This window comes from Corvus hawaiiensis, chromosome 2 (genome assembly GCF_020740725.1).
Source record: "Corvus hawaiiensis isolate bCorHaw1 chromosome 2, bCorHaw1.pri.cur, whole genome shotgun sequence".
Lineage (NCBI taxonomy): Eukaryota > Metazoa > Chordata > Aves > Passeriformes > Corvidae > Corvus > Corvus hawaiiensis.
In genome coordinates, this window is record NC_063214.1 from 24,327,210 (window position 1) to 24,351,515 (window position 24,306).

Consider the following 24,306-nt stretch of genomic DNA (forward strand, 5'->3'; position numbering starts at 1 on the left):
ACAACGTAGATTGTGGCTTTTAACACTGGCCTTAATAATGTCAGGAATACTGTTCATCATTGTTCTCTTTTTTTGCATGAGCTTAAGACAAATAATGTAGGTTTATCCTCAGAGCATTTACATAGTGAGATTGTTTAGGTCACAGTTTCAGCTTCGTGCAAATGCGAGTGGCACAGCTGAAATGTACCCATCTCTTTAACATTAGTGATTCCTTTAAAAGGTATGTGGTGACAGGCAAAGGCTTCAACAGTAAATAGTAGGGCTTCTTGTTTCAGAAAATAGAATTACATTGGAGTAAGTTGCTCTTCTATGAGTTAAGTAAAATCCAGTCATTTTTGGATAAAATGGAAGTAGCCTTTTGGAAATGCATATTCTAGATTTAGTTTTGCTTTATTTGAACGTGATATATACAACTACTTAAAGTCCTGCTAGGTCTGAGACAGGGTTCCTAAATGCTAATTAGTAAAATTAACAAGAGTGATCATTCAGAAACCTGATTACCTTACTGCATCTGCATTGTGCCTTTCAAAACGAAGTTATTGCTAAGGGGATATTGCAACGGACTGCGTTTCTTTGGGATCTGAACAATGAAGAAGCCTTATAGCAAATTCTTGTTCTTGTGGTGCTCTTCAAATGTCTGTTAAGCCAGTGTTATCCCAACTGATATCCTTTATGTTCTGTGATCAGCAGAGGTGGTCAGAGATGTGGGGCTTTAAGAATCTAGACTAGGTACAATTCAGTTTAGCAAGCAGAACTTGATCCTAAATGATTACTATTGTTCAGGGCCTGTAAAAATAGTTTGGAGGCTTAGTCACTACTACAGTAATAAATGTAGTGAGCAAGCTTTGAAAAAAATATTAAGACCAGTATCCCGTGAAGCTATACAGGCCACCTGTGCAAGACGTAACCCTGTGGAGATTTAAGGCTGCCTTCCCAAAGGGCCTGTACGATACTTGAAAGGCACAGCTTTGTTGAATTTGCAGCTGCATGGTCAGGTATGGGCTCTGATCATCTGCTCCCTGGCCTGGCAGGTCCAGCAAAGGCAGGGTTTGGCCACTGTCCAGCTGCTGGAGCAGTGATGTTTGCCAGCCCTGCTCTGAGGGGTCCCATGTGTCCCTGCCGTGCTCCCTGCCCCGGCTGCCTCTGGGTTTGCTGCTGTGCCCTGGAGCACAGAGCACCTCTGCACCTGCTGACCTTGGCACTGGGGACAGACTGGGTGGCCTGGGAGGATGAAGGGGCAGAAGGGAGGGAGGAAGGAAGCCCTTGACAAAACATGGATGACAGTTTTGGGGAAGTGGCCGTGTCACCAATGTTAGAGTGTCATCTTTGTCTTAGGGAAGCTGTGCATGCAGGGTGAACTGGACAGAGCATCTGGAAGGCTGTGAATAACTCTGTGCCCTACTGTGGAACACAAATAAAGCTCATATGTCTTTACATATATAAAATTACCTGTCTCTAAAACACATTCTACTGTGAGGGATAATTTTAAGGGCTGAGACCATGACATGTAAAAAAAGGATGATTCTGTGTCCAGAATCAGATCTCTTAGTATTAGTGTTTGTGCAGGAAGGTTTTCACACTTGGGCTTCTTGTTCAGTGCAACATACCAGAGTTTGTTTTGCTGAAGAATTAGTGTCAGAATTGTAGCAGGAAAATTTCTATGAAAATAGATGGCTTATCAGCCTATTTAATTAGTTACTTCTGTCTCTAAGAAAAAGTCCTGAGGCAGTTATTAGCAACTGATACTCAGCAAAGAGGTCTTGTGGGGGATCCCTTGTCATTGTTCTGGGAGTACTTCATCTTAGTCTCTAGCACTGCTCAGAAACCAGAGAGCTTTAACACAGCAGGTAAACTAAACCAGAAGGCATCATAATGCCTTTGTGCAAATATATTTTGGGTATGGGATGTAGTTGATTCCCTATCTTCATAAAATATAAAGTAGCACCAGACTGCCTATACCCTTATCTCGTAGGACAAGCAGACCATGACTGCTCAAATGGGAAAGAAAATGTGTAAGACGCATGTGATTTAGGACTCAGATATCCTGAGCAGTACACATGAAGTAATGGGAATAGTTATTTGCTCATAGCATGATGATGGGGATCTCTCAGTGGATCAGTCTGACAGAGAATTGAAACAAAGTGGAGTACTTTGATGTACAGCATTTAGCTAAACCACTGGGGTGAGTGCCACAGGATACAGCTGAGGCCAGAGGTGTCAGTTCATTCAGTGAGGATGTTCACAGAGGAACAGTTTGGTTGTGGTAGTTTAGCAGGATGTTCTGAAGGCAGCCTAAATCCTTAAGTGACAGGTGAGGGCATGCTAGGAGAAGGATCACTCCCATTACTGTCTTTGTGCAAACATCTGCTTTTGGCCACTGTCAGAAAGGTTTTTTAACTAGATCAGCCTCTGGCTTTCCTGATGCATTTTTCCTTGTAGCACAGGTGAGACTCTAGACTATTAGTTCTCCAGCACCTTTTAAAGCTAGGTAGTAAAAATACATTTTGTATCAATCCACTAATTATTTACAGTAGGGACTTAGGCTAACTTTGCCCATGCAATACTTTATACACCAGAAGTTAACTGCTGTCACGAGTTGTTATTTCCATTGAGAAGAGTGATTCATCTTTCCATGAGTAGTCAACAGATCTCTCAGTGGGAATCAAATTTTCATTCATGTCACCATTCTGTAGGAGAAAATACATATGGAAACAGGATACTGTGTTTGGATACATGTGTTTTCTGTTGAACTGGGTTGTCTAAGAACTTTTGTCTTAAGAGTTTTGAGTAAATTTAATATTTAATTGTCCATGGTTAGCTTCAGAATGGTAGTTTTGAAGGAAAAGGCTTACTCTTACAGAAACAGGTACACTTCAGTATAGCTTCTGAAATGTGCCTCAGTCCTGATTAGGAAAACCAGCTTTTAGCTGCTATAACTGCTACTGGGGATGGTTTTCCAATCAATGTTTTCCCTGATGTGTGTTTCTGTTGTATTTCTTTCTGGTGAAAATTTGCCTTACCTTTCTTTAATTGCTCATTAGAATGGTCTATTAGAGATGTTACTTACATTGGAAAAGCCTCCTGGGCAAGAGCTAACCATACCAGAGATGCCTACTGCACTACTGTAGCTGTGAAAATTTGGACAGAATGATCATTTGGAGAACACAGTTTCAGGATCTATGAATCCAGCATATCACAAGTTACCTTGCACTTTGCTTGTGTCCCTGTGTTAAATTTTTTGTTTTTATCTTTTTGCTTCAGCTGTCTTTTTAATACTCAGTATACAGACTTAGTAGGGGAATGGAATGGAATTTGGAAATATCTGAAGTACAAATATCACAGTTTTACAACGAGAATAAATATGCTACTGAACAGCATCTGTATAAAGTTGGGGTAACAGTGTACATATTTTCAAGTATTGTATTTCTTGTGAAGACATGTCTGTGAAGGTTAAATCAAAGGGCAGCTTTTTGAGAGGGCTTTGAAACTGTGCCCCATGACAGGATACGGGATTTTGATCTATTGAGTTTTAAGAACTAAATTTAAAAACAGTATTTGTCCCCAGTCCTAGTCTTGAGGAGTCAGGACGTTGGCATCCTTAAAATGATTTTCACAACACAAGCCCAAGTGCAGGAGAATCAGTTTTCCAAGTGCAGGGTCCTAAGCTTTGTGCAACCACAGGAGTGATGACAGTCAGAGGAACACTGTGAGAATGTTATCAATCATCATTTTCTTTTGGTGCTTCCTGCAGCACACTATGGTTCAGGCAATGATTGTGGTAAGAGGCTTTTAAATTGATATAAAGACCAAGTTGATTTGACATGTGTTTTAACCAAGTGTTTATTAGTTGAAATAATCTTGGGTGTTTTTTGGCATAGTTTATGTTTGAGTGGGAACTTGAATCATTGTCAGAAGTCTGTGTATATTTGAGCATGTTAAGCTGAAGTTACCAAATGGAACTGTGGGAGGCTTTTGGCTTGTGTTTGTGGAGTATAAACCAAAGCTCCTACCTTGCTGCCTCAAGAGCCACAAAAATGTTAACAGAAGTCAGAGATGCAAGAAAAAATGTATTCCATATAGCCTGTCTACTTGCCAGTACTAGCTTTTTTCTTGGGTTACTTTCCACTATTTTTTTTCCATCTAGTTTAAGGTATCACAAGGGATGAGACTTCCTCTGCATTCCCATGGAAATTATTTTGCAGTCCTCATAAGACTTTGTGAAATTTTTTTTCCTTATTTATATTTCCTGGTTCTTATATTTCCAGAGCAGAATCTGCACCAACTGTCAGGGGTTGCTTTCCTGTTAGCTTCGGCAAAATGATTCAGGCTTCCTTCTTGCTCCTGTCTGCTTTTGTTCAACTGAGTGAACCAGTGAACATTCACATGCCTCAAACTACAAGTCTTTTAGGATAGGTGATACTTTGCTGACAGCTGTGAACCTTTTAAATCAACCTGCACGTATCAGGTGAAGCAGCTGGAGCTCTTAGAGTTTCTTTTATTGCATTTTCTTTTGTGCGTCTCAGACTGGGTTTTCACACAAAGTCTTCCTAACTGGTTTCTCATGTTTTCCTCTCTTCTATCCCTCTCCCCTTTAACGCTAAGGTACTTGTGCATTAAGCCTCACAATAGGCTGATGGAAAGGCCAATTACAGGCACTTAAAGCTAGACTAAGATGAAGTCAACGATTCATCAGTAAGCAAAAGCTAAAATTAATCATGTAACCTGCATGTAAGATTGGGCACTTTGTCCCCATTTCATCAAGATAATACGTCCCTAAAGAACACGTCGCTTGTATTTAGACAGTTAGGTGCCCAAGACAAACTAATTTGAATTGTTGTACGAGTCTGCAGGAACATGTGAGCTTTTGCAATTGTTTCAAACCCCAAAATATTTCTGGTCTATTGTAATTTAATTGGTTCTCTCCATTTTATCTTTTGATAATGCATAATAACATTAAATACATATTTACTCTAATTATTGTAACTAAATTCATCAGGAACTGTCGTGATAGGACACGGAATTCATTTGAATTCATTTGATTAATGAGCCAGGTGAAGTGATTGGAAATTGCTTACTTCTCCATTCTGTCTTTGTGTTTTGCTTGTTTTGCTGAGCTAATTTCTTGTGTGTTGACTGGCTTCCCAGCTTTTAAAAAGCTTGAGCTACTGTACACAATGAGGTGCACAGTGGCAGCTGCTTCTTGAAAAGTTGCCATTTGGAAGGAAGCACAGAGGTTGTCCTGCAGACCTGCATGCACATGCAAAACATACATTACATGTGGATACGCCCTGCCTCAGGTGGGAACAGAAGCTGCCAAAGGCATACAGAGACTTTTGTAACACAGGATCAGTTTTGTGAAAGATTTGGTTTTAAATCTTTTTCTTCCCCCAAGCTGAGTTTGTAAATGCTTTCTTAGATCTGTTGTGCATTCTGATGTGTTACACAGTCTGATAACAGATGAGCAGTTTTGCTTGCTGCCAAAACCCTGCAAAGTGTAAGCAGTATGGAGCCTAGGGAGGAATGCTGGTCTTTTAAAACTACGCCAACCTTAATATTGTAACTAAATTATGGTTTAAATCACAAAGTCATCTCAGTATTCTTAGAAGATGCAAACTAGGATCACTGTACATAAAGGGGGAAGATGTGTGCAACACCTGGAAATACACAGTGAAAAAGGAAAGTAAGAAGCTGTGGATATCACTCATATCAGGATATTTGTGCTGCATGATCACGGTCTCTCACCAATTTCATAGCTGAGCATTTTTAAAACATACTCACACTCCTAGTTGCTGTTCTCTCAGAGCCTTTTCTGGTGCCTGAATTGGAAAGACTGTGGTGTGGCATAGAGCTGTTCTTGTCTCCTCCACAGCTCTTACAAAATGTGTCGAAAAGCAACAAAGCAGAGAAGCTTAGGTTTGGTGATGCACTAAGTTTGTGTCATCTTAAAGCTGCTCAAAAGGAAACCCTGGCCAGTGCAATTCAGTAAACTGATTGCAAGTGAATTTACACCAGGAGTGGAACTTAAAAATAATTAAACACATTAACTTTTATACAAGTAAAGCTTGTATGCCAGACACCATTAGCCTGCATCTTTGTGGCTCTGTCTGCCCTCCCACAGCCAGTATAACATGGGTGCAGGTTTTGGCTTGTTTAATGGAAATATGGGCATGATTGATACAGATCAAATTTTTGCTACTGAAAGATTCATTCATGCACTGAGCTCATGCTAGTGATTGTGTGAATGGTGCTTCCTAAACAGCTTTAAAAGGTTTCTGCCAGTCAGCCTGACCTGAGACAGCTAGTTTTAAAACGTCAGGAAGTTTTGTGAGGGTATTGGGGATGGAAGTTTGTTGTGTCATCCTGTAACGAAGTTCTGTGCAAATTCAGAGTACTCTTTGCTGCTTATACAGTTTTAGTGCAGCTTTATTGGTCCTACTGAGCAAATGTACAGTTTTATTTGCTGAGAGTCAGCCAAGTGGGCCTCTGTGGGAGAATGCTGATGAACGTGACTATTTTAAACCTGGGTGTCTCTCTGCTGTTTTTCAAGCACAATGTGTCTCTTTTTTCTGCATATATCATGTTGTCTTGCCCCCCCATCCCTGATTTGGCCTGGCTGCCACAAAGGTGGTAACACTTCTCAAGTTTTCATTGCATGCTCTCTTCATGATCTTGCTAATTTTTGCTCACCTGAAAAGCTCAGTCTTTTAGTTCTGTCTGTTAAGCCCTTTAAGACTGTTCAGCACCCTGAACAGTCATTATTCTTCCAGTATTCCTGCAAGACTGCAATGTCTGTTTTGGTGAGGCAGTTAAGGAGTTAAAGGCTTGTGGAGTTTCAAAGAAATGCCGGACAGCTGCTGTAAAGTATCGCTACAAATCCTAGCTGACCTCATTCTTGTCAAACAGTGATAATATCCAAAAACGGGTGCAAGACAGGAAGTGTTTCAGAAAGGTATGTGTTTCATGCAAAGACATCAGAAATGTGCTTTCTCCCAGGGCCACTTAGCATAAGATCCATATTAATTTAAATGAAACAGTGAAATTCCAGCATATGTTTACAGAAATATCATTTCAGTCCAGAAAAAACATTGCTTGTTGCTCTAGTGTACAAATGGCAAAAGCAGTTGAGGTAACCACCGTATGTATTTAATATAATGATATTGCTGGCTATATGAACCTACTTTTTAAACATATGGAGGCTTCGCATAATTTCTGATAGGTTTGTTTACTATTTTAAGGGATATCTTTGACTTGAGAAAGTGGCAAAGGAAGACTACAAATCTACTTACATTTTCCCATTTACCTTATACTCAAAGACTGATTTGTTATCTAATGAGCTTTTCACTAATTTAATCAACTGAGTTCCTTAGTAAGCAGAACAAAATCTCATTTTCCCCCTAATGCATTCTCTAACTTAGAATGTAAAAGAATTGGCTTTTGAAAGACTTAACATTTTTTACTAGTCAATCTACCAAGTTATCTGCAAATAGTGTCCTGTATGTACAGGTTCCCATTATTTTCATTGTACTCAAAAGTTCAGACATGAGAAAGCTTATATTTTATTTCTATTTTTCAGTAGTAACCACGTAAAAGCATGCAAATAAAAATAATTCCTACCAGATCAGAGCTCTTCTACGGATAGGTAGCGATATTTTCCCTAAATTTCCTCTTCGTTGTCTCCAGAATTGTGCCTCTTATAGTATGAATCTGTAGTAAAAATCTAACGTAAATGATTTTTTTTTTAACAAGCGTATGTAAATATTGGCTGAGAGATTTCTTTAGATTGCAGAGGTCCCTATTTCAACATTAGCATGATAAATTTTTATAAAATAATTTATTAAGAGTTAGACTAGCTCCAGTAAAGATTCTACCATTTAAAAAGGCACACATGAATAATATGATTAACTGTAATGAAGTCTAGCAGATGCCTGTAGGAATATTAAAGCACTGCTATTTAGCCTCTGCTCTTTGTTTCATTTAAAAACATGTTTCTTCTGTACTTCTTTTCCTGTCTTCTTCTATAGTTTAATAAATATTCATTTATGTTGGTAGGGAATGAACAAATTCTGTCTGCTGGAACTTATGTAGTAATTTCCTCTTTGGAAATTCACCTGTTCGTGAAGCTGGGTCGCTGATCTTGAAGGGCCCTTTGAAAAGTGTAGCTCAGAGCCAGGGATCATGGGGATGCTGAATGGTATAATAGTACAGGTTGGGCTTTTTTATGGAGATGTGACCTAGGACCTCAGGGGAGGTGCATGAGGAGATCAAGGCAGGCTAGTGGAGAGAAGACCTGAGTGCAGCTGAACTCAGCCCTGCTACATGCCGAGGAATGAAACAAATATGACCTGTGTTTTTAGAAGATGATCCAAGGATGTAACAGAAAAGAAAGGAAAGGAAAATGGGATTGTTTGGATGCAGGAAGGCATGGTTTTTGTTATTTGCTGGTAGCAACTCGTTTAGTATACACACACAGTTGTTTCAAACTGAATTATATTTTAGATTTGTCTGCTGTTTCTGGAAGTTATTGCCAAGAGTGAAAAACCGCACAATACATTTCTAGTATTAAACCATCTATTACTGATGGGTAATGACAGAGTAGAGGGAGAAGGCACCAGTTAGTCTGGGTTAGCTTATGTGGTCTGGATAACTCTTTCTTGAACCCTTAGATTTCTAAAGTTCTCCTGAGCTATGTTGATTTCCCACTGCTTTCTGCATGTGATGAATTGTCTCCATGTCGATGTCAGGTAATCTCAAGTATTCCTATGATAATCTTCCTGAAACTTTTTCAGGTTATGTGCCTTCTGATCACTTTTCTAGTGGCTATTTTAATAAGATAACAAATACCAGAAAGGCTGCAATAACACCTCTTAACAAAAGAAGTATGTTTGAGTTTTTAAAACTACAGATGGCCTATGTTGTCACTTACATTTTACTTATCTTTGCTTTTAAATGCTACAGGCACAAAATTTTGGATCTGTAGTGGCTTTCTTGTTTAAATTCTGTATTTTTGATGGTGAAGCAGGGAATTCATTCTCTAAAGTCAAAAGGGCTAACCTTTGGAGAAAGTTTTTGTAATTTCCAAACAGTTACTGATTCAAACACGGGAGGGAGATAAAACCAGAATCCTGTTTTACTAATTGTTGGTTAAAACAGAAAACTTTTTGTGAGATGCAGTGTAAATATTCACCTTACAAAATCATCTAGTGATGCAAGATATGAGAAATGATGTCAATCCATCAGTCTGTCTCCTTGGCTTTTTGAGGAGATCTACCACAAGGAACTTAATAAACGTGTTTTCTTGTAACAGTGATGTAAAAAATTTGTTATTTAAGGGTTTTTTGTTTATTTTTCTTCAACATATATTGAGTTGATTTTGACCAGTTAATGTGGTGGCTTTTGTTTCTGTTCAGTTCATAATTCCAGCCAGTTCTGTGGCTGTCCCTTTTTGATCTCAGTGTATTCTGATCTTTCTCCTGCATCTTTAGACATCCAGTTGAAGCATTTACCTCCTTATGAAATGTGTAGAAGGATTTGGCACTTGTCTTCGTATTCTGAAAGGAACTAAAACCAGGCTGTTGTGATTGTCTCCATCAAAGGCTCTTCTACGGTGCACACAGAACATCAAGGAATATATTGTCTTACTGCTTAGAAAGCTCTGTTTAAAAATCTGTGGATTTGTTGGTGAAAATAGTAGGATTTCTGAATTGATTTGAAGGGGTTTTTTTTAAATCCAAGGAATTGAGACACTTGTTCAATTCATGTTTTAGCCTTTGTGCTACTGAGCATTTTAAGGTGGATAATTGAGATAAGGCCTGGCATGGATGAGTTAAAGGTGTCGGTTTTGTGAGTAGTTACCTGTGAAACGTAGAAATGCTCAAAATCACAACACCCTGCTCTCTCTTGCATACTTGGAATGACACCTACATATGCATTAATAACCAAGAGGAAATATTAAAGTATTAATAGGGTGCATGAAAGTCCTGATAGTAGCAAGGGAAGGTAGTGTTTCCAAAGAGCAAGGCTGTAGTTTGGGGTGGTTAGACATGCCTTCCTTGAATGAATGGGATAAAATACCTAAGTCACTCCACCACTGTCACCTCTCTCCACACTTACAGCCTGTTTATGTGCTCTTTGAGTAGCAGTTGTGCAAACTCTCTTGACCGGCATTGTCTTACGGAATTCGTACAATTGCTCCAAGAAAACCATTTGCATTGCACCTGTGGCAGTTTGGTAGGAGTTGCTTGTGCTCTGCTTTGGCTCTCTGCCCTTCTTTCAGAAGGCACCATTTGATTCTTCTGAGCCTGTTTCTGCTCTGCTAAAGGGGGTAGTGATGCTGCCCTGTTTTGGTAAGGCATGCTTCTGATCGAGAGGTGAAAGACCAGATAGAGCCTTCTTTTTACCGATCCCAAGAGAACTTGAATGCAATGCAGTCTCTGAAGGAGATTTAAGGAAATCCCGCTGGGATTTGATTCTGTGTCTGAGTCATTTGAGCTTGTTTTTTGACCCATTAATAAACCCTTGTCACACTACTGCTGTTGCCTTTTGTTATAGTCATTACATTCCTCTGGAGTCTCTGTAGCCATTGTCTGTTTTGTTTCTTTGGTTTTGTTTTCCTTCACTAGGGATAGATTTTTAAGTTGGCAGAAGGCATAAAATTCAGTTCCCACCACCCGAAAACTCTGTGCGTTTGCATGGGGTATATAATAGCCATGCAAGCTCCATTGCACGTTCCCTTTGGGAAAGTGCAGCTTCCAGTCTCCCTCCAGTAGGTTGCAGCCTTAGTGGGCTGGGAGTATTCCTCCTCCTTGCCTTTCTGCAGCCGGTACTGGAAAAGGAAGCAGTGCCACAGAGGAAGGTATAGGAAAGGCCTCTAAAGACCCAGATATGTGCTGTGGGGTATTCAACTCTGCGGAAAGCTCTTCTTAGCCTTTCGTTTGTGTGCGGAGGCACACACAGGCTCTCCCCATGGGACAGATACCTAATGTATTTAAAAGAGTCTCTGTGAGCTTTGGCTCTCTACTGAGTGTGTGTGGGCCATTTGGAACAGACAGCTTTCTCAGAGGGGACAAAGGTCAGTTTAAAATTTTTAGGTGTACTATGTAATGCAAGCTGTTGGCAGATTTGGAAGATACCCTTGAAATCTTTGTCAAGGAAGAGGCCTTTTGTTTCCAAGAGAAAGTTTTGGATGCAGAGTGGGAAGAGGACTATTTGCTAGATATGTCTGAAATATGTTTGTTTTGAAAGCCACTACTGAATTAGGGGTAAACTGTGAGCCTGGTTTATGTTCCTCAGGGCAGGGGAAGATGGAATCTGTTGTTTATCTGAGTGCAGGTTTTCCCCAGGGTGCTCATATACACTACAGAATATTCATTAAGCTGTTGGCATTGTATCTCTAAATCTTTTCTTTGGTTTCAGGTCTTAAATTAAAAAACACAAGCCAGATACCCCCACTCCTCCCAAAATAAACCTAAGTTGTGAAACTGTCCTTCACGCTTTTGCTGAATGAAGCACAAACACCTACTGTTTTCTGGAAAACCCTGTTTATCAATGTAGACACTCTTCTGGAGAGTTGTTTCACAGTCCCGCACAGTCTTTACCTGACCTTCAGAAAGACTGATGACAAAGGGAATAGTTGTAAGGCAGATTACTGCCTATTTCAGATTTGGGGTTATCCGAGTTTTCCAGTACATGACACTGAACAACTACCAGGGAAAAAAAAATATTTTGCTTCTCTCAAGTTACCGTTGGCTTTAAAGTAAGAAGCCAGGAAAGGGACATGCCATTTACATATGTTTAGAAAACCTTCAAAACATCTTGTTTTAAATTTTAATTAAGAGAGTTAGGTCTATTGTCATGGCACTATGGAGAAGCTTTCCAAGCTGGTGTGAGAAGATAAGTGCATTTTCTTTGTTATTTTGCATTCCCTAATATTGTGATATATTGTGCTACCATTTTAGCTGTACAGTTGGTCATATTTTGTACACTACTTTTAATATTGCCAAAAGGATACCATTAATAATGAGCAGGAACAAAATGGTTAGCTGGTTTTAACTGAGGTGTCATATTTCAGCTATTTCAGCTCAGCTGTTGTAGAGGGTCAAAGACAAAGAAGATTTCAATTTCTAGAACTTTGCTTTAAGATGGAAAGTAGACCTGCAGTCCTGTGGTTCAAAGTCACGAAGTTAAGAAATTGATTTGGCAGTTCACAGGATTGTTGCTGAGATAAAATGAGAGCAAAGTGAGGGAAGAAGGAGTGTTCAGTGGGAAGGAAGCATCAAGAAAATAGACAGTCCGCTTAGGAAGACTTAGAAGCAGATGAAGCCATGAGAAACTGAACAAAATATCATCATAAATAGTGGGTTTGCCACACACTTAGAGAGATTTGAGCACACATTTTCTGTGGGTACTCTTCTGGACATTGCTACTTTGAAATGGCTTTTGTAGACTTGAGTTTTACACAGCTGCTGTTACTACCTGCACACCTTGCATGTTTTGGGTGATAATTTTGTTTGTTTGAAGAAACTAAAGATAATTTCATACTGCCTTCAAGGTAATCTACCGGGTTTTTTATTTGCTTCACAGTGAATGGAAGTGATCTGTCCTTCCTTCAAGCGACCATTACTTTTACAGGATGTTTAAGGTGAAATAGCCATATACAGTAATGTAGATTATGGCCACATTTATCAAAGTGACTGCTGTAAATTTGGACTGAGTAATAATTTTTAAAAGCAGTTCTGAAATTTTCCATTTTTCTCTTGCCCCAGTGACTCCCTTTATCCTTTTTATATTTAGTGGAGTAACCAAGATACCTGGCTGAGACATGAATCTTGCCTAACAGTACACTTTGTACTCAATGTACAATTGGTTCACAACTGTACACTATAAAAGATGTTTAAAAACATCTAGACTAACATGGAAATTATGTAACTGTGGTGCAAACTTCAAAAGAAAGCTTGGGGGTTTCCCCCCGCCCGCTTTGCTTTGTTTAGGTACATGTTTGGGCCGGTTTTTTATCCGTGCACTCTTGCAAATCCTTCGTATTTGTACTCTTAAGTAACTGGTTCATCAGAAACTTTTAACGAACTGTGTAATCTCACAGTGGGAAGATACCATTTTTTGGTTTTTTTCCTAGTTTCCATGTTCTTTTAGGGTGTGGTAAAATGAAATTTAGGTTGGTCTTTCCTTTTTTGACCTGCCAAAGTGTTTGTTCTGTTAGCATTGCTCTGCTCCCTGTAAATCAGACATTCTTCTCGGGCTGCGTCAGGTTACTAATGACATGATTAATGCAGGAAGGGTAGAGAAGGATGACGTAGTGGCTCATGCAAAGTTTACCTGAGAATTATCTGTAGCTCTCTACTGTTTAGTGTCTGTGTGAGTCATGGCCTGAAGCTCTGCCATTCCCTGTTCTTCAGCTGGGCAAGATCACACTTACCTCATTCTATGTATGCATTTCTCCCTTTCCTGCCAGATCTGATTAGAAGCACTTTTGTTTTAAACTCTGTTTATGAAACATTAAATACACTTTTTGCAGATAGCTGACCATAAGGCTAAATGAAAAGTGCCATTAGATATTTGCGATCCAGACAGCTTTAGAAACTTTCTCTGTCCTTACATGAATTCTGATTTTTATCAGCTGAAGTCTTTTTCACGTTCATGGGTTTAACAGTGGTAGTGTGATGATATTAGTGAGCTTTGCAATAGGACCAATGCAATGAGTCAGTTGCTGTCTGTCAGTAGTCTCCTGTTTCTTCTTGTGTATTTGTACAGGTAAAAGCTTACAAAATAGAAACAGCAAGTTTGTGCTGCTGTCTCCAGCTTTTGAAACTTCCTTGGGCTGCAGGTGCAAGAGTTCCCATCAAATTTGGTTCACCTATTGGTTCCTTAATGAAGCATTTGGGAAATGTATCTTACTGATACGAAAACGTGGGCATGTTCTGTGATACGCTTTGAAGCCATGGTCGTTCCCTTACTGAGGGCTGGCTCAATGTACCTGCTGACAATATTTGTTCTGCTGTTTGTGTATGTGTGTCCTTTAACTGTCACATGTTCTTAAGTCTCTCTTAGAAGACCAGAATAAAATCAGTGTAGAATTTCAAGTAATGCTGATTATTTTTTCAAGATTCCTTTGTTTTGTCTGTAAAACTGTCACAAAGTCGTTGGCATCCTTCAGGACTTCAGCTTTCCTCAGCAGAAACTGTCACCTTTACTCTGTGTGAGTTGCTGTCTGAATTATCTTGTGCAAAAAGTGCTTAATGTTTAACTGTACAAGAATATGCTGAAAGCAGGCTATCATTTTCCAGCCAGCTTGCATCTCACAACCTGCCAAAGCCTATATCAGGAATACATTGTGTGGGAAAACGTTCTAAAATGATAGACAGAAAAATGTCTTGTGGGAAATGTAAAATGCCTTGAGACTCATTCTGTTAATAAAGAATGTTTTTACAAGCACAGTATCATCCCCTTTACTTTTTGACATTTTCAAAAATGAAAGCTTGAGAGCATAACATTTTTCTAGAATGTAAACAACCTTGATAAGTGGAAAAGTGACATTTCTTGGAAATAACATTGCCTTAAGAGAAAAGAATGGTTGGAGTAATTACCCAGAAAAAAACCCCAACTTAGTTCTAAAAGGCTCAACTACTTCTAATAAAGGCTATACTGATGCCTGAGATAAAATTTTATGTGCACTTCGATTACATTTTGCAAACATATCGTAAAGGAAAACAAACATCCTATGATGTGTAAATCTCAGAAGGTGCACCAGATGAGTAAATTCTTATTGTAAACATATCATTAAAGTATCTAAAAGTTCTCTAATGCAATGTGAACACATTTTACGTACATTGCAGTACATGCTAATGGAGTTAATGATTATAATTACACAGATGCCTGAATGTGGATGGCAAAAGTTCATGTTCATCTTAATGTTGTCTGTATTTAATTTTCCTGCTTTTAAAGGAATTGTTTACGTAAAAGAATAACATGGATTTTATTCAGTGAGTCAGTGTTTAGGCAAAAAATAAGCATATTGTTTGACACGTGCCTTTATGTAAGCTGTGTTTCTAGAATCTGTCTTTCAGTTTGAGCAGTGAAATGGTATTTCTGGCTTTTGTTTTCTTCTGGTGAAATAGCCAGTGCCTTGGCTAGGACTGATTTTTTTGCTTCTTGTCTAAACCCCTCTTCTTTCACAGTTTCACTGAGAAAGTTAATCAAACAAAGCTTTAAAGTGCCTTTTTTTTTTTTTTTTTTTTTTCAAAACGGAGAGGCACTGAATGAAGTAGAAGTGTAAAAAGTAGCTGTTGTGTAAAACTTGTACCTTCACTTGTGCAGGTTTATGAGGCAGGACATCCACCACCCTACCATTCACCAGGCTGTGGCTGCCTCTTGCTGCACAAAGCAGCAAACAGCCCTGCGGACTGTCTGGCTCCTTGGCTAAGGGAAGCCCACAAATCCAGAGGAAGTTCTGACTGAGGAAGGACCCAAGAGGCAGGAAACAGATGTTGGCAGCAGTGTCCTGGCTCAGGTAGCCAGATAACAAGTGTAGCAAGCCAAAATAACTAAGTGGGTTAAATGGCCATAACTGTAGCTCAGTCTTATTTATTGGGCTACTTAAATCTAGGTTTACCTAAGGAGTAATGTGCCTTTTGCACATTCTTTTCTTTGGCTGGCATTTGTGGTGTGTTGTTGAGCTTCAGAGAGCTTGTCTGATAACACCAAGGTCACCTACCACGTTTCTGTGTGCAGTTAGGTACCTTTCTCAAATGCTTGCTAGGGTCGTCTTGGTATTTCAGTAGTTATTATCTTCTGTGTGGCCAAAGACCACCATGCATAGGGGGATGCAAAAGAACAACATTAGAGTCTCATAATTCAGAAAAAGTCCTTTGAAGTCTCCAGAACAATTATGATTTAGTATTTTATTTTTTGCTGTGTATGCCTTTCTTCCTGTGGCCTTTGCTGGTACATTAGTTGTACCAGGACCATAGGAAGCCTGCAGCAAACTATTTCACTTGGATGTTGGCACCGTATCTTCCAGGGAGAGTGCATAGAAATGCATTTTCCAATCTGCTTTCAGATTTTGATGTTCCTGGTGTCCATTCATCAGTTAAACAGTCTCATATTACAGGATACCAGAAGCATATGGGGAATCTCAGGGTTAAAAAATAAAATAAATTAAAAAAACACAAACAGAACCACAACAAAACAAAAACTCAAAAAAAGCCTAAATAAACAAAACAAACAAAAACCCCACCCCAAGTACTACAAATGGAATTGAAGAAAATTCAGCCTCAGGGGGTAAGCATGATGCTTAAAGGTTGTGCCATGAAGGCATCATGTCAAAGAGAGGTGGTCCATGCTTGTGATGCAGTGGAACAGCAGGGCAGAGGTTTGTGCCTGGAGCCTTTCTTTTGGCTCCTCTGGCTTTTGAGAAGGGCCTGGACAGTGCCTCTGTGATGGGATTTCTTGCATTTCTTTTGAGACTCTGCTTCTGTCAGGTGTTTCTCAGGAGCAAAGCCTTTGTTCCTGGTTTGTTGGTGGCCTACTTGTACCTTGAAACCCCTTCAGGGTTGTTGCTGCCTGTCTCTGGCTCACTGTGGGAGCCCTTAGGGAGCTCCTGTAGGGAGATAGTGACGGGGTAATTCCAGGGGTTTCTCAGTGCCCTCTTGCTCTTTGGTTTAACAACATGAGAAAAGTGCATAACGTTACCATCAGAGATCTTCCTTCATTCCTGCTCTAAATTTCCTCTTGGGATTTGGTGAGTTTGTCTTGTTTTTAGATAGCCCTGATTTTCCCTCATCTCCCATGATTGCTGCCGCCACCATTTTTCCATTCAAGAAGGTGTTTCCAGAGATAACCTCTTAAGCTTCCTGAGTGCAGCCCTGTGACATTCTTAATTTGTACATGTTATTTTCTGCCACTTCTCTAGCGCTGGAAATTTCCATTTCCCAAATCTCTTTAGGAGAGGTAGGAAAAAACTTGCTTTGTGCGGGTGATAGGTGGTGTGTTTCTCTTTTAGATCTCTCTAACAAATATCTTCCATTTTTGAATTTACTAAACCCCCCTTGTAGGTAAATACTGGAATGTGCTGACTGGGGATCTGTTTGAATACCATATAAAGGTTTTTCTCTTGTAGTGAGTCTCCTAAATGCATGAAAAAGATAACAAGAAGTCACAAAACTTAACACTGCTACAGTATTTAGAAGCTGGTTCAGAGATCAGGAGAGTTTGTTTTCTTAGTTAAATGCCACTTCGTAAAAATGGAATGAATCTATGTAAAAGTATTGGATCTGATACTTCTGTTATTGACCTGTTGTTCTAGGGTAGAAGGACTTTTTTCTGTTTTTCAGACAGTCATTCCCAGTGTTGGGGATGGACCAGCTGAGAAACACATTTTGATGATAGTAAGTTTCAGCAGATTTCATTCAAATGTCTTTCCAGGTAGTAGAGAGAGATTTTGGTGTGAGTTTGTGGACCTACTTACATTTTTTCAAATCCCCGTAAGACACAAATTCATGGGAAGCCACATTGGTTCTACTGTTTGTAAAGCTGCTTGCTCTTTTCTGTGGTGGTTTTTTAAAATCAAATTATGTCTGCCTTTGCTAAACTTCTGTTGTGTTGCTAGCTTTACTGTGTATATTCCAGTTGCTAAAATACAAGAAGCCACAAAGAGCACCAGTGTAATAAACAAGAACAAATAAGGACAGTCTGAAATGCTGTTATTTGCAGATAGTTGACTTAAAATCTGAAATAAAAAATGTTTCTGTTTTTGGTATTTATTTTAGTTACGACTTTCTTACACCACTATGAACTTCTTTGCTGGAATAAATACAGGAGGACTACTGCTCACTTGCAACTATTTAAGAAATGCAAGCAATGAAAGTGAAAAATACTTCAGATTTGAGAATTAGTTTTTATCTAAAAGTAATTCTTTTGCATTCTGAATGTTAGATCTGTTTTCAATTCTGTATGCATGTTTCTTATGCAAAATTTTGAAAACATCTTCTGATGAAAGTTCAAGTTTCTGATTTTTCATCTTTTCTCATTTCTGATTATCATTTAATGTAATGAAATAATCACCATGATGCTTGTGCTTACTTTAGCTGTAGTTATTTATAGATAACAAGGATTGGGCATGGAAAGCTATGATTATAAAAGCAATTTAGCCTGGTAGATATCCTTCAAAATCCTCCTGTTTATGTGTAAGTGACAACAGTATGAGATTACATTCAGTTTAAATTTGATTCCTGTATTTAAAAGTTACTGAATTTCTGTGGTCCAGCCTCCTCTTTGAAACCTTGAAAATCACCTAATTGAAGCTTGTATCTGCATGATCCTTACTACAGAATTGCTCAAATTTTCTTCAGAGACCCATCACTTCAGGCAAAGTGTTTTTATATTCCCTTGTCACCCTGCTTCAAGGCAGGTTTCCCTCTGGTAAAATGGTTTCCCTTAGTACTTTTTTGTTTATATTAGTAGTAGTTTCCCTCGTAAGGTTAATTACTATTTCAAAGAAATTGCAATTTCCTGTTCTGGTGTAACTTGTTTACTTCAGATTTGTTCAGGAATTCTTTCTGTTTTGAAGGTGCAATGCTCCAAAGGATGATTCTTAATCTTTCTTACCTTCTCCTCTCTCTTTTCTTCTAATTTAGGTAAGAATTACTTTTGCAGTGATTTTTTGGTTTTTAAGAATTTCTACTTGGTAAAGTATTAATGTCTCTATCTTCCTTAAAGAAATGGTATTCTTTTTCTCTCTATTTAAGGGAGGATGGGGAATTCTTGGCCAAAGCTAATGCTGTGCCCTTTTAAATACTCTGATACAGTTGCTGGAAGAGAGTTTGAAAATTTCAAGTAGGTGTTTGGGTTTTTCTTAATAATTTTCTATATGCAGGATGATAGTAAAAATGTACAAGCAAGTTATTAACTGTCACCAGCAGTAGTTTGGGGAAGTTTGAAATCTATTTCCCTTTAATGAAGCAGTGGGCTGCTTCAGATTTCTTGTGGGATACCTGCATGCTCAAAGGCCCTGCCCAACTATATAATGAAGCTTATGCAGTAGAAGTCCTTCATCTGTCTCTACCCAAGAAGAATTGAAAGCTAGATAGTAAAAAAGTAGGTCAGCTAAACACACATTGTAAATTAAATGGTAATTCAACAGTGTAATTAACACAAGTTGCAACAGCAGGATTTCAAAGTTGTTTCTTCTTTTTTGAAATAAAAAAGCCTGATATGTCTTTACTGTGTAATAATGATGTGGGGCTGTACTGAGCTGTGTTTTTCCCTCCGCAGCCATTACTGACTGTAGATTTGGAAGCTTCCTGTTAAAAGGCTGCAATCTCAAGGGAAAAGATCTTTCATTTAGCAAGCCTAAAGACAACTTCTGATTATGGGAGAATTGGTTTATTGTGGAAAGTAATGCAACTATAAATACGACTTCCTGTGCAGTAGACATGTTTGCCAGTTTCTGGAAGCTTGAAAAAGGAGTTCTTGTCTGGTTACAATTCACAATCAACCTATGGAAAGGAGTTGGGAACAGCAGTCCGTTTCTTTTATCAGGGACATTCTTGGTTCAAACTACTGCAATTCTGCTTTTTTGTTCTTTTTCCTATACGTATACAGTTTTAATTAATCAGTGAGAGGCCCAGCATGAGGTAATGCTGGAAATCAACAATTTGAATCCTGTGATTCTTAATAGAGAATTAATGAAAACAGAGGTATTGCTATCTCCTTGGTCAGAGAAGTATGTCATTTGGACAGTATCTAAAGGCAGGCTCTGGGCTGCTGTATGCTTAATATTCCTTTGGGGTTTGTCTGGTTTTAGAAGACCAAAACTAAAACAAGAAGTAGTGTAATTCATACTGGGAAATAATCCTGATCTTTAAAAGTCTCTAGCATATGTACTGTCACAACTTAGTCAGAAGGACCCTCTGTAGTCACGTAGTCTGATCCTTCATGTAATGTAAGGCAAAAATCTCTTGCTTATTATTCAAACAGATTTTACGTGGGTTTCAGCCTCTAATAAAGTCACTGCAAGCTCTGATAATTTTAATTTTTCTAGAGTCTTAAATATGCTCCTTCCTTGCCATTCTATCTGAAGAGTCATTAGAGATTTTCTTGAACTAAATGAGATGCTGTGTTTCTAGAGACAAAGCCTGTAGTTGCCCCGAAGTGGGTGCATGGTGTTTGTCCTTATCTTTATGCGTCCTTATCCATGAAACTGGATCCCAGGTGGCAGTGAGGAAGAGGTGGGAAGCAGTGTGACAAGGGCAGTAGGGTAGAGAGGTAGTGGCACTGGTGGCATGAGTGAGGAAAAGGTGTGAGAAAGCTGGCATCAATCGCTGTTTCAGAGAGGTAAGAAAAACATTGATCTAGGATTTAAAAGGTGGGATTTCTATACTTGTTCTCTCTGTACTGGCCTTGACAGTGTTCTTATTTTTAGAGTAACCGGACTTAGAAGAGATTCAGGCCTTTAGGGAGTGGTTCTCAGTTGGTGGGAAAAACCTGAGAGGAAGAAGGTGGAAAGCACTCGTGTTCCGTGTCCTGCACACGCTCTTGCTTATGTACTTTCACTCACTGTTGTCCTTTCCTGGCAATCTCTTTTGTTGGTTAAAGAATTACCGTATTTGAGAGTTTGAGGCTGAGCAAAGCTTTAATTACCCGTCAAGAGTATTGCATTCGTTTTACTGTGTCAGCTACCCACCTCTATATGCTCTTTCCACTTCTGTCGAACTGCCATGCAGTGTTATGTACTCCATAAAGGACCAGAACCCTGGACACTGTGCCCCTGCTCCGGGCCACATCAGCATGCAATGCATGTATATATACTGCACACGCAGCACAAGCCTGGGCCATATGGATAGCCTTGCTACAGTGCAATCTTCTTTCTTCTCTTCTGTGCTTTGTTTTCTGAATGGACAGTTGCTTGGGGGCAGGGAGGAAAGAACAATGCACTGAAAGAAACTAGATGTCACTTCCTTGAGATCAGGTTTTGCACTGGTTTTATAGAGTCACTTTATGTCATTCCGTTAAGAAAACAGTTAATAGACCTACATTTTAGTACAGATAGAAACACAGCTTTATTTGATCTGAGTTCTGTCCTTTGACTTAAAGGAGCCACGTTCCTACAAACAAGCTGTCTCCTCTGAAGGTTTTCAATACCATACAGCTCATAATCTGGGGAAGAAATGAAGTATGCAGTTCAGATTATTTTTTGAAATATAAATTTAGCTAAAAAAAAAAGTATAGATGTAGATTACATCACTTGTTCTGCAGTACTTATATTTTCTACAAGGATACCAGTATACTGCCAAAGTATGACTCAAAAGATCAATAGCAAACAATCTGTACAAGTTTACACAAGAGAACCGAAGTACTTCATTCCATAAGCATTGTGTTTTAAAAGCACACATTTCAAAAATAGATACTTCTTTGTGAAGGCTGCTTTCTTAATTTTCACTGTTGCTTTCAGAAGTATGTCCAAATAGTTACAGGGTTGTGGTTTTTTTTTTTTTCTGAGAAATCTGTTGCTGCACATTGAGGATGTAAGGGAATTGGAATGGCTATGGCTCTGAATGCTTGCAGTTAACAGAAGTCAGTCATAATATTTCTGGCCACAAAGACAGCCCTAAATTTAAAAAGAAATTTACAAGGTTGATGCATATTTATTGTAACAAAGAATTGAAATGGAGGTCTGAAAGGTGCATTCCTATTTAAGGATATGTTGATTGTGGTGGCTGTGGTTGAGGGAGACTCATTTGTCATGTCTTTATAAATACTGCTGTGCTATGCATTTAATGTTTAATGTGCTTTGATTCCTTTAAAACCCCCTGGATTTTTTAATCTAAAAATCTGTGTATTAAGAAGTGAATGATACTTTCTCCATGTCTGTGCTTGTTTAACATTCTACAAAAAAAAAAAAATTACTTGCACAACACAGTACTGCACTAATATAGACATATTTCTTATTTTTGTATAGTCCTTTTTTGTTGAGAGTGTCAAACATTCTGCTTCTCAATCACTGTCTTCACAGTTTTTCTAATCTTCTGTGTGTTGGTCCATTTACCAAGCCAAATATCAGAAAGGAAAAGGAAGAAGAGCTCCCAACTCTCCCCTGTTTTTTAATCTAAGATTAAAAAGTTGCACACAAATTTCTCAAGCTCTAGGAGCAAAAATGTGCAGTTTAGGAATGAATCCTGTTCCTTTTGTTCAGCTCATGCTTTTTATTAAACTCTTTGGCTCTTGATTTGACATTATCTACTCAGCAACTGATAGTCAAAGTCTCCACAGCATTTCCAACAATTCCAGAGGCGTCCTGACCATGTACAGATAGTAATGTTTGATAGCACTGGGGGTTTTTTTATGCTGCAAGTGTTTGAGTATGTCATAGCTTTTAGATTTGAGAAGAAGTACACATTTTAGAAAAACAACTGAAAAAAGCAGAAATTGGAAAAATTGGAGTAGGTGGGAAAGAAGGGCAACTGAGGTAGTCAGGGCTTTCAGCTCTGGGTGTATTACTAAATATTCCTTAATTTTGGCACTTATCTATTGAGACTGTGAGAACAACCTTCATTATTCTTAGCAGTTAACCCACCACAAAGGTTTGTTCTCCTTTTATAGAGGACTTGTCAAAATACTATGACAACTAGGCTGATTTTAGACAAACAGATCCTGGCTCTAAAAAGACAGTAAGTCTGCAAGTCAAACATGGAGGGCAGCCATTGGCACTGGAAGAAGTAAGAAACCACAGATTGTTTTCTCATTGGATGAAGAGCTTGAAGCAACATAAAGTTAATTGAAGAATTCCTTGAAAGTGAAGTCAGCCTAAAATAAAAGCTTAGGGGTCTATAATTTACTAAATGTGAAAGCTTTGTGAGCAGTAGTGAACATAAAAGTTTGAAAAAACCATATTTTAGTAAACATATCTGGCTTGTGTTATGGGCTGTCCTGTTTTAATTATTTGTCCACATAATGTAGATTTGCAGTATGATCTCTAATTAGGCACAGTTTGATTTATTGAGCTGGCCCCACATAAACCATGATGTCATGCTGTACTGCTCAAAATTACAGCTCTGCTCTTGCAGTTTAAAGACGATTATTTTTAACTTTGGAATGCTTCAGTTTTGTGCATCTTGGCTTTTAGCTTTGTGAACTTGAGATGTGCTCTGCTCCTCTCCTCCTTCCTCCTCCCAGATCAAAGCAATCTGTTGTAATGTAACCAGAACAAAACCCATTGAAATGGACTTCTGAACACTCTCAGCTTTAATTCTTGTTGGTAAATAAGAAGAAAGGCAAGACTCTTCATGCTTCCTATCAGGGGGGTTGAGAAGTAGGTACAATAGGTATTGAACTATGTTTTGCCAGGTGTCCAGATGGTGATGCCATTCCAGAGCAGGAGTGCTTCATTTATGTCTCCAAAAGATCTTAGTTTTCTTTTGATGCTATAATTGAAGAAAGAGAAGAAAAAAAAAAAAGGGGGGGGGGGGGGAACAGAGAAAAAATCCAAGATCTGCACTGCCTGTTACTGCAGATAATGATTATTTACTAGGAACAGGAACTCTCACTCACATGAGTTTTTACTCATATGTGTTGCATTTTCTGCTTGTTTCCCATTTGAATAGGAAAATTTGCCTTTCCTTAAACCAAGGTCTGTTCTAAATGATAAAGGAAGGCTTTGCACAGGAGGATTTCTGCACTTCCCTACGGAGGACGTCTCGCTTCTGCAGCAATGAGCAACATCCCTTCCTGCCAGCTTTCCTGATCTGGACTTCTGGGCAAAGAGACAACACACACCATAATATGGAGGAAGTGAGAACTGAAAGCTAGTTTTGAGTATAATCTCTCCTGCCAACCTCATTGAGCATCTTAAGAGAACAGCATTTCAGGGCCGGGGGAGTCTTTCTGTGGAGGTGTCACGACTACTTTAGGCTACGTCCCCGGAGCCTGACAGCAAACTGGGGAGGGAACAAGAATAAAGGCATGGAGGTGTCACAGTTATACTTGAGGCACTCCGTTACCCATAGATATCAAAAGGTGGGAATTGTGTTCAGAAGGCAGTAGCTGTGGCAAGGGAAGGCAGACTCCATTTTCTAAAAAAGCAACTTCTGCCTGGGAGGAGAAGGTGAAAATATCTTCCTGTGGATTTTAGTGGGGAGACTCCGTGAGCTGCTCTTGGTAGTGATTGCAGTGTTTCAGGCTCTTGCAGGTTGAGAACAACGCGTGTTGAGTCATTGCAAAGCTGTGCTTCTCATGAAGAGCCTTGGTTATATAACAGCTGACTCAGTTTCTATGCTATAAATTGATTACAGCTTAAAAGAC

General features: G+C 39.0%; 2 protein-coding genes across 4 annotated transcripts in view; one reads left to right on the plus strand and one right to left on the minus strand.

Moving 5' to 3' along the window:
- The window catches only part of CMSS1 (cms1 ribosomal small subunit homolog), a 227,427-nt gene that overhangs the window by 96,964 nt on the left and 106,157 nt on the right, over nt 1–24,306 (plus strand). The window lies entirely within an intron of this gene.
- Nucleotides 1–24,306, minus strand: part of FILIP1L (filamin A interacting protein 1 like) — a 188,429-nt gene that overhangs the window by 93,781 nt on the left and 70,342 nt on the right. For both annotated transcript variants that reach the window (XM_048293869.1, XM_048293870.1), the window contains exon 3: nt 7,615–7,704. The gene's annotated coding sequence lies outside the window, so the exon portion shown is untranslated. The remainder of the gene's footprint in view (nt 1–7,614; nt 7,705–24,306) is intronic.